Source organism: Pezoporus occidentalis, unplaced genomic scaffold (genome assembly GCF_034315485.1).
Source record: "Pezoporus occidentalis ecotype Australia unplaced genomic scaffold, CSIRO_AGI_Poc_V1 ctg24, whole genome shotgun sequence".
NCBI classification, from domain to species: Eukaryota; Metazoa; Chordata; class Aves; order Psittaciformes; family Psittacidae; genus Pezoporus; species Pezoporus occidentalis.
The window spans coordinates 2,538,189-2,554,228 of record NW_026914285.1 but is presented as its reverse complement, the minus strand read 5'-3'; positions in this window follow the sequence as shown (position 1 = coordinate 2,554,228).

The following is a 16,040-nucleotide window of genomic DNA, read 5'->3' as shown; positions in this document are numbered from 1 at the left end:
CAGTTCTTATACCTGAACTAAAGCGTAAGATAAATGGAAGGAAACGTTATAATTTTGGTGGTTTTTCTTTGTTGTTTTTCCTTCCTTTTTTTTTTTAATCTTTCTTTTCTTTCCTGAGAAAGGCTGACTTGACTGACACATATTATTTGGTCTATGACCGGTTTTCTAACTGATGCCTCCATGGTGATACATATTTTACTCAGTCTGAAGTACCTGAGGGCAAGGAGACAGGGAGATTTGGTATCAAGGTGTGACTTTGAATAGCAACTTTTTGCTCAGTGAGATTAAAATATATGTTAATCCTGTTTGGAGGGTCCACTGCTCCCTGTGTCAGTGGGTTGAAAAGGGTAATGCAGGCATGGTAAATTTCAGCAGTTCCAGGATGCACAATACTTAGTTACAACAGTATTAATTCCTTCCTTAACAACTCTGTCCAGCTACAGGCATTTAATTTCACAGATTTAAACCTGTATGTGTATTTATGTGTACGTGTTTTCTCAAGCAAACTGTACCAACAACATTTTCAGTAGGGTTTGGTTTTGTTTTTTTTTTTCGTATTTGTCTTGGGTTTTTTTGGTTGGTTGGTGTTTGTTAACAGCAATTTAGTAAACATTTTTAAACAGTCGCTTTTACAGTTACATTATCGATAGTCATCAGAAACCTACAGATAACCAAAGTTCTCCTGGGCCAAAAAGGGCTTCATAGATAATTGTTAAGTAATCAGACATCCTGCAGGCAGTATTGACAAAAAAACATATTTTTCCACTTTATATGCTTACAAAAATATGCACAGACAAACTCATTCACAGACAGCGAACATCTTTTTTAAGTCTTTTTTACCTTTATTATCACGGTAGTTTCCATCTTTCTGATTCAAGATGGTTTTTGAACTAACCCTTTTAGGATGTTTTAAAAAAATTTCTTGACCCTTAACTGGATGTCTCTGAACCATGAAGAAAGTTTTCAATAAAAAACGTTGTTTTACCTGAGAAGTATGATTGTACCAGATGGATGAAAATAGAAACAAAAACAAGGAGAACGAATGGATTTTAGGCACTGAACATAATTGTACAACACCTCTTAGCCAAACACAACTATTCAAGACTAATGATGTTCTTAAAATATTCTATAAAACACAGCCAGGCACTGTTTAACACTGCTGAACTGTAAAACAGCTATTTCACAAAATCTATTTGCTCCTGACAGCTTCATTACTCTCTGTCCACTCGTTTGGTTTTAGTTTGGTTGGGTTTGGTTTGTTGGTTGGTTGTGTTTTTTGGTTGTTTTGTTTGTTTGTTTGTTTGTTTAGAATAGAAAAGAGCAGGGATAGATGATGGGAGGAAAACCATGAAAATAGTAGGGAGAAAGAGCAGCAATAAAAGAAAGGACATACACTGCGGAAGGAAGCAGATAAAAGAGGAAAATTGTTAAGTTTTTACAAAACATTGAATTCAGCTATTACATGCTTTCTTTGGTAAAAAAATGTAAAAGCAATAAGATACAGAAAGAGGGCTTTTTTTGCCAACTTTAAATGATAAGAATTATGCTTTGGGAATGTTTTTTTTAAATTTTAATCTTTCAGTACGTGATCATGGTCAACATTAATATACATAGTATTCAGCAAACTAGTAGGAAAAGGGTGCTTCAGTTTAATAACAACTGTAAGAAAAGGAAAATATAACAGGCAAACACAGCAACCTAAAGACAAGTAGACAAACTAACTCCACTATTTTCAAAGATAAATTTTATGTGAACTGTAACTTTGTATCTAAATTTTTGCAGATAAAAATTCAAACCTCACTGTTTATCGATAAAGAAAGTGGTTTACCATTAAGGCATCAAAAGCGAACAAGACAGAAAATATGGGCTAATGGCTGATTCAAATGTAAAATAAAAAGTACTTGCTCTTTAGTCCCCTTTGTGTTGACTGGAAGTCTTTTGGGGCAGTGGTCTTACCTGGATATATAAAAAAGAATAGATTCTACATTAGCAGTAAAGATGTACTGTTTGGCTTTCAAACACTGAAATATATTGGATACAAAGGGAAAACAATGTTTTAAACTGATTCATCAACAATTCAATTCATGTAACAGTAGTTTGGAGGTAAACATAGAAGATATATACAAATCTGTTTGTAAATGTACAACTTACTCTATAACAAAGAAGAGCATGAGCTGCTTGAGACTTGAGGTCCATTTTCACTCCATTTGTCCTTTGGTTATTAAATGTTTTTAACCTTCCCCACACAGTATTTTTTAATTGCTTCTTACAATATATGATACTTCTGGAAAGAAATCAGCCACCCATTTTTTACAGTCCTTGACTGTGTCTTCTAATACCACACAGCGATGTAACCATATCAAGGTACTGCCAGCATATAGCTGGTATGAAAAATGTACTGCTTTTTTTTTTTTAATTCTTTTAAGATTACCTCTAATGATGACACCAACTTCCTGTAGGGGAAAGGTTTTTCAATCAAAATGGAAGGATTTTTTTTTTTTGTTTTTTTCTTTATGTAATGGAGTGTAAAGCTGTGATTTAAAAAAAACATGAGCCAAATCTGCTGCTGGGTCATCTTCAGGTTTTGTATGTGATGAAGTGATCTTGGGTTGAAATTGAAGTGATTGAAAGAGGCAGAAGTAGAAGCAACAGAGAAAGGACAGAAAATGGTAAAAGATAGTTACTACTGAGAAAACAAGCAAACAAGCAAACCCACAACAAATACAACAAAACTCAGAAAACCCAAAACAGCACAGCAAGAGGAAGATATGAAACCAGGTACTTGACTTCAGACTTTTGCCAGCAATTCCATAGTAACATGTTTTTTTCACTTCTGAAGTCTAAGTTTATGATACCTTCAGGGGTTCAAATTTTAACCAAATTCCCTCCCCAGTAAGAAACTAGCTTTCAAATTCTTGTTCTTTGCATGCTAAAAGTCTCCAACAAATTTGAAACTGAAAGGTATTGCTGCTAGTGACTGAATATATTCTTCTTCATAAACACTTGCACCTCGATCCCCTTACGACCCAAGTTTTCTTTCTTTTGCTTGTTTACATATTGGGCAATAAGAGAATAATCTGTTTACTTTATTAAAATAAGGCCAGAAAGAGGGGCTAGATGACTCATTCTATCCCCACGCTACCAGAAGAAATCCAGTGGCATGCTCCAATCCCTTTTAACTCCTTTTATTTATAACTTTGTAATATTCCAACAACCTGAAGTCTGTAGCAAAGAAGAAAAAGATTAACACAACTCTCTGGGGTGAGGCTTTATGTTGGGTTGTGATGGAAAACCAAGGGAAGATCATGAAGCATAGACCTTTTCATTTAAAAACAAGGCAGCAAAAGTGAATCAAGAGCTCTCCAGAATTCAGTTCTCTCACCTGAGTGAACAGACAGCTGCTGCCACACCATGCTGAACTGGCAAGCACTTTTCTAATTACTCAGCCCTTCCAGAAGGCAACACTTCAGTGGTGATGAAGAGGCACAATTTCTAGAGCTCCAGTGGGAATTGTTTTCACCTCCTCAGAAGACTTATAGGAAGAGTTCTACTAACATTAAGCTATATATAAGAAACATTCTGTCTGAATGCATGCTGAAGCATTAAAATGTCAACTTTCCTACTTTCACCTCACAGTTGATATAAACATCTCTCAGAAGTGTATGGAGTACACGGGATAATGTATATTGCTAGTCCTCTTGCACATGTCTTTATGACAAACTTTAACCCTACAAACAGTACATTGATTTCTCTTGACTACCTTGCACAGAAGATGCCTGAGGGCTTTAAGCCTCTTGAAGGTCACAGGATGGGGAAAAAAAGAAATCTTTGCATAAATAAGACGTCTGAAAGAATGTTTATATGTAGATGCAGACGTTTTTGTGTGCAGAAATAAGTAATCCTTTGGTACAATTAAACAAACCTTCTAACATAGCCCTTTAAGGGGAAATATAAGAAGACATCACCTCTTCCCCTTATACTTAGCAGATAGCCACAATAAAGTCTCAGTTTCCAACTTTGTCTGCCTTGAGTTAGTTTGGGAATTCATTTCAAATATTTCCAGTGCTCAGCTCCTTAGTACTTAGTATCATTACTGTCGTGGTTTAAGACCAGCCGTAAATCAGACTACACAGTCTCTGTCTCACAACCCCCATTCCCCCCCCCCCCCCCCGCCCCCTATCCCTGCTCCCAGAGGGATGGGGAGGAAAATTGAAAGAATGTAACTCCCACGGGTTGAGATAAGAACAGTCCAGTAACTAAGGTATAACACAAATCACTACTGCTGCCACCAATAATAATAATGGTAAGGGAAATTACAAGGGAAGAGAATACAACCGCTCACTGCCCACCGACCGACACTGAGGCTGACCCTGGCAGTGGTCTAACCCTTCCGGGTAACTGCCCGCAGTTCTACATCCAGGGCATGACGTGCTGTGGTATGGAATACTTCTTTGGTCAGTTTGGGTCAGGTGTCCTGTCTCTGCTTCTTCCTGGTTTCCCCTCCTCCCTGGCAGAGCATGAGACTGAGAAAGTCCTTGGTTAGACTACACATTACTAGCAGCAACTAAAACATCAGTGTTATCAGCGCTGCTCCCAGGCCGAAAGTCAAAAACACAACATGGCACCAGCTACTAAGAAGGAGAAAAATGACTGCTACTGCTGAACCCAGGAGAATTACTTAGAGGCTTTTTTTCTTCTGATTGCTGTAAAGCTTTTTATAAGTACTAGCAAAAGAAAAAAAAAACAAAAATTTTGGAGTAAGAGCAACTGATTTTCCTTTTCTTCTTCTTTGGACTGTTGTGAAAAAGCAAGTGCTGAAATAAGTACCTATCCTAACTATTAAAGACATATTTTTTTTTTTATCCACAATACTAAGCTTTATTGTATCCCAGTTTGCTAACTGAGCCTACTATTATTTTTATAAATAAATAATAATAATAAAAAAGTCTTCCTTTGTAGAAATGTGTATCTTTAAATTTGTTCTGTATGAAGAATCTTCTAAAAATCAGTTTTAGGAGAACAGTCAGGAAAGCATCTACATTTCCTAAAATTCAGTGAACACTTTTTTTTTTTTTCTTTATTTTTAGGGTAAAGCATGTTCTAGTCTACCTGGAAGGTAATTTTCGCAGTATGGCTTATTTTTAGAATTTATTTCTATTCATCACTTGGATAAGAGAAATACAGACATATCAATTAGTCTACCAAGTAATTACTTTCTAAGGAATTCAGCAGCAATTTTCATTATTCTTCTTCCTTCATTATTGTATTCTCACTAATATTAAATCTTACCTTTTAATTGACCTAGTGACTAGATATCATGGACCGCTTGTTACCTTTGATTATGGAAGTGTGAGGAAGCTACTGTCCAAGGGCTTCTTTGAGTTGAGTGTTAATTACCCATATGAAAAATTGCTGCAACATGTTGCAGAATGGCTCCAAGAGCAAGGCCATGGATCCTTAGAGGCCTTGTATGAGCAAAGCAAGGTGTAGGCCTCACAGGTAACCGGAAACCAGATGTGGGAGGAGAATGTGAAGGAAGCTGCGTAGAACTAACCAATACTGTTGTGACTAGGAGGCGTGGCTAAACGCCACGCAGATATAAGCAAAGTGCACCACAAATAAAGTAGAAGTTTGCTTATCACCCATATTGGGTTGGCCTGTCTTGCTTCTCCTCGCCGCTAACAAATGGCACCCGAACAGGGACCAGGTAACAGGGCCCCGGTTAACGGGGACCCGGAATACAGGGCCCTGGTTAACGGGGACCCAGAATACAGGGCCCTGGATAACGGGGACCCAGAATACTGGGCCCCGGCTGACGGGGACCCGGAATACAGGGCCCTGGATAACAGGGACCCAGAATACAGGGCCCCGGCTGACGGGGACCCGGAAAACAGGGGCCCAGTTAACGGGAACCCAGATAACAGGGCCCTGAGTAACAGGGACCCGGAATGGTGAGTGAGTAGCACCAGCGGCAGCAACCGGGGAGCGCGGGCAGTGCTACTGTGGTGGCGTGACGGACCCGGGTGCTTGGACTAACCGAAAGGAGTCTGCCGCTGGGGCGAACCAGATACTGCTGCATTGGGAGGACGATCCAGTCTTGGACGATTCGGATACTGAGGTTACAGGATGATCCAGATACCGAGGTTACAGGACGATCCAGAAGAAGATGATCCGGAAAAAGGCCTGCCATGAAAATAGACTGAGAGGTAGCTCCTGATTTATTACAGTGCTTTTTATAAAAGCGGGGAATTGAGCCTGAGACTCTAAAGCAGCTAGCAGGTCTAGTGGCTATAGGGAAGGCTAAGGGATTTTTTGTAGATCCTAATGCAGTTTTTGAGGAGAGTGAGTGGCGAAAGTTTGGTGATGAACTATTTGACTCGGTGCTTAATGATGATAAAACAGCAAAGAAACTCAGTAAGCCACGGAGAGAAGTAATAAATTGTATAAAAAGATACAAGGTGGAAAAGAAAACTGCTGCTGTAGCAACGGAGAAACTAGGAACAGACGTCCCCGGTCGGTTGAAGCCGGGGTAAGATTACAACTCGTTTCCCCCAACTTACGGGGCGCTCCCTGTGCTTGGAGCACAGGGTTTTTTTCCGCCCCACCCCCCCCCTCCTTTTCTCCCCCTTCTTCTTCATCAGAAGGTGCAGCGGAGGAGGTGTAACCCCCTGCTCCCCACACCCCAGTTCCGAAAGTAGGGACTTTGAAAAGGACAGAGAAAGTGTATTAGAAGGGATACGCATGCTGAATGTCGAGGAAGCTGAAAGGAAGAGGGTGGTGCCTCGGCGCCGGATCGATTGGGGCGCCATTTTGAAACACACAGTAGAAAATAGGGATTATGCCCTAGTGGGAGATTTGAAGGAACTGCGAGCCTTTCCAACCCATTATGCCCTAGGTTGGAAATTTTTAACTCAGTTACGGAGGAGCCAGGTCTGCAGATGGCCACATACCGAACGAGAGACATCTGACAAGAAAGACATAGCTGCGAACAATGGAGACCCTGAGTTCGGCCCAGGATCAGACCCCGAATGCCCTGAATCCGAGCCAGATTTATATCTTCTGCTTCCAGACTCTGGCTCTTCGTCTCCCGGGTCAGTCTGCTCAGACTCACTGGCCCTGGAGACGCTCAGCTGCAACAATTGATAAAAAGCTTGAAGCCCTCGAGACTCGGATTGACACATCTCCATCGGCGCCTCCACCTTATCCTCCGTAAAACCCCTTCCTTAAAGAAGGCAAACAGGGGGAGGGGGTGGGAGAGGTATCGGGGAGGGGGGTCACAAATCCTGCGCACTGTTGGCATGGGTTAATCAAAGATGCGATCATTACTGGTGAATTTTCTGCAATGGGCCTCTCTGCATATCCTGTGTTTACTACACAGCAGGGGACTAAAGAGTAGGAAGCTTTTGATCTCAAAATAGTTAAGGAGGCCTGACAAGCAGTGACCACATATGGGTTAAAATCCTCTTACACTCAAGCTGTATATGTTATGATTTTTTTTCTTGCAATTTACAGGGGGAGCCCATACAGTTTCTCTGTGACACTCGTGTATTAGAAGTTGGTAAAAATAGGTATGTCCAGGTTTCTATCAACCCTTGGAGACCTCTGTCGATACTGCTGGCCGCTTCTTCCAGCACAGGCTGGCCACCTGTGTCGGAATGAGTGTGCATTTTGGTCAGTATAAAAGCCCAAGCCTCATACGATGTGGGGGAGGCAGAGCCTCTGTGGGGACGCCCGCTAAGGTTGAGCCTGCCACCTCGCACTGCAATGATGCTTCTCGGAGCTGGTTTGCTATTAGTCTCCACAGGGTGCTTGTGCCACATTCTGTACGTGGAACTGTACTGGGAGTAATGATTGTCTGGATTTTGTGCTTCAAATATTGTAGTTGTGTGCCGTGTGCTTGGGGGATCCCATACACGTGTGTGTGTGTGCGCTGAGGGCAGACGGTGTTCTGTGTATTTTTTTGTTGTTGGGTTCATGTAAAAGCTTTTAACGCGTAGCTGTTTAACATTTCGGGCATGAAAGGGTTAATGTAAAAGTGCACGGCTCCTGGCAGGTATTTATGGTTGCTGCTGAAGCAGGCAGGCTGCTAGAGCTGCTGCCCAGCAGGCCGGATTTTGCAGGGATAAAAAAAAAAAACAAAAAAAACCCACAAAAGGTGGTGGGGAGAGAGAGTAATGATGCTGCAAATATGCAGTTTAACCTGTCTACTACTCAAGAACTGATAACCTGGGGGAGGGGGTATATTTGTGTCCTCCCGCCTACAGGTCCATGGCGACTGCCTGCAAAGTTTATCAAGCCTTGCCATGAGCTGGACAGACGAATGGAAAACCTGACGCCTCAGCTACAGGAGCTGACCGTGAATACCCCAAGCAGAATGAGATAGAGGAAGAGAAAAACGAATGATTGCAAAACATCACTTGGGGACAACTGCAAAGTAACATCCTGAATATGTGTGCTTGTAAAGTAGCTATTATTAGAGGTTGTGATTTTTGTGTATAAAACCACCTGTTTTTACTAGCTACTTGCTAATATGAAACTACACCTTGTATTGTATAGATTTGTCACTTGTAAAAGAGATGTTAGAGTATGGAAATTTGCAGTAGCTGCTAGAAAATGCTAAGGCAAAAGCTGGAAAGATTTTAATACAATGGTAGTGTTATAAAGCAGGTGATGGAACAAATTTAAGAGGGTGGGAGAATTCCACTGGTAAGAAATTTCTCTGGCTAGTCCCTCGCTACCACCAGCATCTTCAACATGCTGCTGCACCCTGTAATAGTTACTCTGCTAATGTAAATTTGTGTGTGCCTTGCTGTAGTAGTGACTTGTTACTGGATATAAAACAAAAGGGGGGGAGATGTGGAGACAGTGTTCTCACAGGAGAATGCATAATTGGTACATAAACTCCGAATAATCCTGAAAGATACAGCAAGGCCATGAGAGGCCCGAAGAAGCTTAAGCAAGCAAGATAAGAGGCTGGAATTCACCAGGTTAATGAGAACTGTGGACTGCTGGCAAGCTTTCAAGGTTGAGTTCTCACACCTGTGTTTAACCAATTATATGTTAGTCACTAAGGGTCTTCAAGATATGTATCCAATCATAATATGCCAAATCACTGCAAGTGCTTCGGCCGGGGCCTTGACTCAGTTAAACAAGCTAGGTTGCTGGCTTGCTAAGCAGACAAATGCTACATTGAAGTCAATTTCTGATTTGTTGTTTGATGTAGGCTCTGTAAGACATGCAACACTGCAGAACAGAGCCGCTATAGACCTTTTGTTTTTGGAACAGCGACATGGATGTGAAGAGTTTGATGGAATGTGTTGTATGAATCTTTCTGATCATTCTAATTCGATACATGCCCAGCTGAAAACCCTGGCTCAGCTTACCCAACAATTGCAAATGAGCAATTTAGGGATAACTAAATGGTTGTCCTCATGGGGCATTACAGGTTGACTTAAAACACTGCTATTTGAAGGACTGCCCTTATGTATCATTGTTATTTCAATCATTGTAGTTGTTAGACTTGCTTATAGTTGTGTGATGAAATAAGTGAACAGAATGACCCACAATGTTTTGCTCACACAAAAGAAAAAGGGGGGAATTGCTGCAGAATGGATCTAAGAGCAAGGCCATGGATCCTTAGAGGCCTTGTGTGAGCAAAGCAAGCTGTAGGCCTCACAGGTAACCGGAAACCAGATGTGGGAGGAGAATGTGAAGGAAGCTGTGTAGAACTAACCAATACTGTTGGGACTAGTAGGTGTGGCTAAACACCACGCAGATATAAGAGAACTGCGCCACAAATAAAGTAGAAGCTTGCTTATCACCCATATTGGGTTGGCCTGTCTTGCTTCTCCTCGCCGCTAACAGCAACATTGCGTATAATTTAGCACTGTCTCTATAGTAAAGAGAAATGCAGGAATAGCAACTCATTCCTCAACTTGTGAAACAATAAAAACTGTGCAGAAACTAAATTACGTAAATTGAATTTTATTGCTTCTCTTTACTAATAAGAAATTGCCTTCTAAGACTGAGTGAAGCATTTTGGTGCTTATTACATCACTCTGAATGAGGTTTTAACTATTGCTGAAATAAATAGCCTTATCGCTTTTGAATACTGGGGATAAAGTTGGTTATGAAAGGAAAAGACAAATGTAAGCTGAGTTTGCAGAAGCAAGAATGAAAATATTTTACCGATATCTATAAAATATTTAACTAAGAAAAAAAGAAGCTGATTAATAACCTAATTCACTCTACATGACTTATTTTTAAGCTCAGTTGTGTGCTTGTTTCACAGGGTTTTTCTGTTCTTTCAGTTGTGTGGATACTTTTTAGTAAATACAAATGTGTTTGTAGTGAAATCATAACTATTCCTATCTTTTCTTCTGTTCTGTGACATGAAAAGATTGCTCAGATCTTTTCATGACCTGCCTGAAGACTATGTATCACACAAAAATGAAACCTACTCAACTTCTTCATTTATTTTCATTGCTTTCCTTTATTCATTCTGTCTGTGGTCCTGGTACATGTTATTTTCCATTTTTATGCTACAGAAACATCAGTAAATCAATGTTTCATTTCTATTCTGAAGATTTCCCTCTTCTATCACAAGAAAGACAGGCTACTTTAACTGCTTGTCACCGAAATGTCTTACAATAACATGAGTTTTTAGCAAATGAAGAAAGTATGTTACTATATTGTTTTTCCTTTAATATACTGTTTAAACATGGAATGCCAATTAATGTAGTCTGTTTGAAAATATACTACAGTAAGACATTGCTGTTTGGTTTGGGGTTTTGGTTTGTTTTGGGTTTTTTTCCTTTTTAACTTTTAGACATATAAGAACATATTTTTACCATGTTCAACCAAATTTAGACTGGAAAAGATGTTGCAAGAGTAACTATATGGTACTGAGCTGTCATCAAAGCTACTAATTAGTTCTTAATATCCTTCTGTACTTATAAAAGTGCACATACTTCTACTGATGAATTGCTACTATAATCATTAAGAAGTGTAAATCAATCAATACAAAAGCAAACAGCTGTGATTCAGTGATCTGGTGTCGTGGTTTAAAACCAGGCAGAGAGCTCGTTCACTCACTCCACCCCACTTCTTGCCCTCCCCCTACTCCTGGAGGGACAGAGAGGAGAATCAAAAGAATGCAACTCCCACAGGTTGAGATAAGAACAGTTTGGTAACTAAGGTATAATACAAATCACTACTGCTACCACCAATAATAACAATGATAAAGGAAATAACAAGGGAAGAGAATACATCACCTCACCACCAGCCAACAGATAACTCGCCCCCCCCCAGCTCGACCAAGCACCGACCGATACCTCCTCCAACCCCTCAGTCTCCCAGCCCTTCCGGCTAACTCCCAGTTACATCCTGGGCATGACGTGCTGTGGTAAGGAATACATCTTTGGTCAGTTTGGGTCAGGTGTCCTGTCTCTGCTTCCTCCTGGCTTCCCCTCCTCCCTGGCAGAGCATGAGGCTCACAAAGTCCTTGGCCAAACCAAAACATCGCTATCAGCTCTGTTTCCAGGCCGAAAGTCAACACTGCACTGCACCAGCTACCAAGAAGGAGAAAAATGACTGCTACTGCTGAACCCAGGACATCTGGAAATACCACCGGGTTGCAAGCTCACATTGCCAGGTCATGTAGAGCTTGTCATCAACCAAATCCCCAGAATCCTTCTCCTTAGAGATGTTTTCGGTCCCTTTGTGTCTCAGCCTGGATTTGTGCTTGAGGTTGCCCTGACTCAGGTGCAGGACATTTCACTTGGCTTTCTTGAGCCTCATGAGTTTGGCATTGGCCCGCTTCTCAAGCAAGTCATGGTCCCTCTGGACAGCATCCTTTCCCTTCAATGTATCAACCGAACCACACAGTTTGGTGTCATCTTCAAACTTGCTGAGGGTGCACTCAATTCTACTGCCCATCTCACCAACAAATGTTAGTGCCAGTCACAATACCAACCCCTGAGGAACACCATTCGTCATCAGTCTCCACTTGGACATCAAGCTGTTGACCACAGTCCTTTTTGTGCGACCATGCAGCTGATTCCTTATCTGCCAAGTGGTCCATCCATCAAACATGTTTTCCAATTTAGAGACAAGGATGTTGTGTAGGATTGTTTCACATGCTTTGCACAAGTCCAGGTAGTTTCTTGCTTTCTTTTCCCTTATCCACCAATTTTGTAACCCTGTAAGCTGTTACAATGCTGTAAGCATTTTAATAGAATAAGAAGCTATTGTATAATATTTACTCTATCTTCTTGTTGAAATAGTGTTGCACATAATTTTTTTCTTAAGAAAAAATAATTCCTGAGTTGAGTACAGGGTGACATGTAAATGCATCTGGTTTATTACTTATAGTATGTATGAAATAGTTCGTCATTTCATTTACCTTGTTTCCACAAGAATATATTTGTACCACCTTTTTAGTTTGGGCTCCTCTACTTCATCTTATATTTTCTTGGAATAAGGAACCTGTACCTCAAAAAAAGTATCAATGCACTTAGAAAACTGTATACAGAAGAAATAATTATTTGACTGTTGTTGGAGGTTTAGATACTGAAGCTTCAGTGAAGATGGAAAACAAACCCAAAAATATATTGGAACTTAGTTTTACATAGTGAAAGTCACACTTTTACCTTCTACATCTATACATGACCTGGGTAGATACAATCTGATGATAGTTCTGAGGCCATGTACCATGTCATTGCGACATTGAGCTCAATACTATACTACAGGGCTATATAGCAAATACAGCTATTTCAAAGCGCAGAAAAAATGGCACAGGTAAACCTGCAGCAAGCTGTAAAGACCAGTATAAAATCTTCAGTCCCCAAAGGACAGATTGTGAATAACTTACTGAAGTAGAAAAAAAAAAGTTTGAAATGTCCAAATGCTGGGGAAAATAAGTATTTGATAGCTCAGTTGATGACTCACTGTCCACCACTATCAAAACCTCAAACAATCCATAATAACTGATGGCTTCTGTGATGAGAACAAGATATGAGCTTCAATAAATGTAATCTGGGCTGAAGCTTAACTATTGCCACAGCCTACAGGTTCATTCTGGTTAAGCCGACTAATAAAGGCTTTGCTGAGATTGAAGAAATTCTACAATATCACCTACCCTTAAAGTCTTATGTGATTGCAGAATGTTCCTACAGCCTAAAAGTACAATGAAGAAAAATCTCTTACATGCTATATATTGAAAAAAAATCTCAATGGAATATTATCAAAGAGAAAAGTTGATGTATCAAGTGATTACTTGGTATATAACACTTGAAGTAATTCAAAAGTAGTTAGTTGCTTATACTGCTTTCTAGACTGCTTCACATTTGGCAATGCAAACGTACAGGTATGTTGTCTTTTCTGTGGATGCTGAAGCTAAGATTGTCAAAGAATCACAATGGCATGATGAACAATTTTTAGTCCATTTCAAGATCAAAAGGAAGCAGCAAAGTGGGGAGCACTTATAATGCCACTTTTTACTACAATGAAAAGCCTTCATAATTTCCTTTATTGGTTAGTCAAGGTCAAACGTTGAAGGAAGGGAAACAGGTATCATGCTAAAAAAGAAAACAATGCAAAACTTCTGACACAGTTTACAGATAAAGCCTGAGATTAAATAAATAATGCTAGAAAATTCTCTCCATATATTGTTTAACTTTGAAGAAAAAAAAGTTAATCTATTTGAATTTTCCTTCAAAGGCCAAAATTAATTCAAAAAGAATTTAATGTACGGCCTTTTGCTTTTAGTAATTACTTAACAAAATTATAACTTAAAACATTAAAGCTGCAGGTAAGCTCAGTGAAGTACGGATTTCTTAGGAGCCAGAAACCCCTGATGAGTATCACATGTGATTCACAATTATTAATACCCTGCTATTTCAACTGGAGCTGTATCTCTTGCCTAAAATGAAGGAAATATTTGCCTAACTAACATCTTCCCACAAGCTTAAACTAAGTCTGGCCTTAGCCTACTGTAGTCAACCTGCTGTTTGTATAGCCGGCACTGGAACAGGCTGCCCAGAGAGGCTGTGGAGTCTCCCTCTTTGGAGACATTCAAAACCCACCTGGAGATGTCCCTGTGTAACTTGCTCTGTGGGGCTCTGCCTTGGCAGAGGGGCTGGACCAGATGATCTCCACAGGTCCCTTCCAACCCTAAAGATTCTGTGATTCTAATATAGGCAATAAAGTGAATTCCTGATATTCTCTTTTTCAACTGAATAGTGATGCCATGAGAGCTGGCAACAAAGAAAGCTATGAGAACATCCCAAAAGTCCTTTATAAAGTACTGACAAATAACCAGTAGAGCATTTGCTTAGAACAAAAAGGAAATATTAGACTTCTATTTCTTATATTTTGTGTTTCGTTTGTATGTTCATCAAGGGTAGAGGATGTTGACTTACCTGTTTGTTTTCTAAAATGGAATAACGATTTGTGGATGAAGGGAGAGTGGTGGGTATTGCCTGTCTGTACTTAAAAAGTCTTTTGACATTGTCTCCTATAGCATTGTTGTTGTATGCAGACTGACCCATTGTGATCTAAGATGCATGAGAAACAAGTTGGATGGTCAGTCTCAAAGGGTAATGTGAGTGAATCTTCATCTAGTTCAAGGCCGGTTATAGATGGAGCTCCTTCACAACATGCACTGGGACCTATCCTATTTAACATCTTTATCAGTGATCTAGAGGAGGAGGTGGAGTACACTTTCATTCGGTATATGGATGACATCAAACTAGGGAGAAACCAGGGCAGGGTCTCCATTAAGAGGGTCCTGGGTAAAGAATAGCCTCACAGGAGCCTCTTGAAAGCTCTCCCACCTGGGACGAATTAGCCTCTGCAACAATAGAGACTGGAGTCTGGGATAAGCTGTGCTGAAAAAGAATGGAAGCATCTGGGCTGACAGCAAGCTGAGTGTGAACTAGCAGTGGGTCCTGGCAGCAAAAGATGGCCAACAGTGTCCTGGGTCATATGAGCAAAGGCACAGCTGGTAGATCAAAGTGGGTGTTCTTTCTTCTTTACACAACACTCATTATCCCACATATGAATTACCGTGTCCTGCTCACCCCTCACCAGTACAAGAGAGACACTGACAAACCAGAGTGAGTTTAGTGGAAGAAAACAAAGCCGGTCAGGGGCTGAAGAGCATGTCCTACAAGTAAAGGCTGGGGGAAATGGACTTGTTCATCGACGCAGCACCATTCAGGCTGCTGTGAAGAAAATTATTATCCCAGCCAGACTCACTACAAATATTTGCAAAAAAAATCACAGCAAAATGCAGGAGCAACCTATAATCTCAGTGTGCATCATAATTATGAATATTTCTGGAAACCGTGAGTTATTAGTGTCTTGTCCATCATATCACTATTACTTCTACAGAATGAAGTCTTATGCAACGTGTAGGTGTCATGGAAATTCATGTGAAAACTTTTGTCATGTAATAGAATGCTTAAAGTTTGCAATGTGTCTTCTGCCTATAAAGTAAGCATATGGAAGTTAATCATATGGAGTAAGAACAGTAATTTTACAGGTTAAGAATTACTGCCTTTGCTTTCTAGATTTCTTACTTCAGCAAAATGTCAGCATGCCTATATTGATAGAAACCTCTGAGTTCCACCTCAGAATCATTAATATTTCACTGGAAAGCAATTTACAACTATTGACTTCAAATATTACCCTGAAAATGATCTAGTGGCATTGACTGTCGGAGAGTGGATGATTTCCTTACCTTCTTATCCATTAGCTTGTCTGGTTAAAAAGAATCACCAGACATGCAAATCAAGATTTTTCATGAAAGCTGCCAATATAACCAAGTAAGTATACTGAAGTAAAACTAATAAAGCTGGAAAAATTTATGCAGATCAAATTGCTATAGGCAAGTATGTAATATAAAATATAAAATCTACTAGTGCTGAGTGAAATATATACAACCACAATGTATGGACCAATTTCTTGCCTAAAAGTATTTCTGTTTTTCAATGAAAACAGGAAAATACAATTAGGATTTGCTCTGGTGGGAGAGCTAC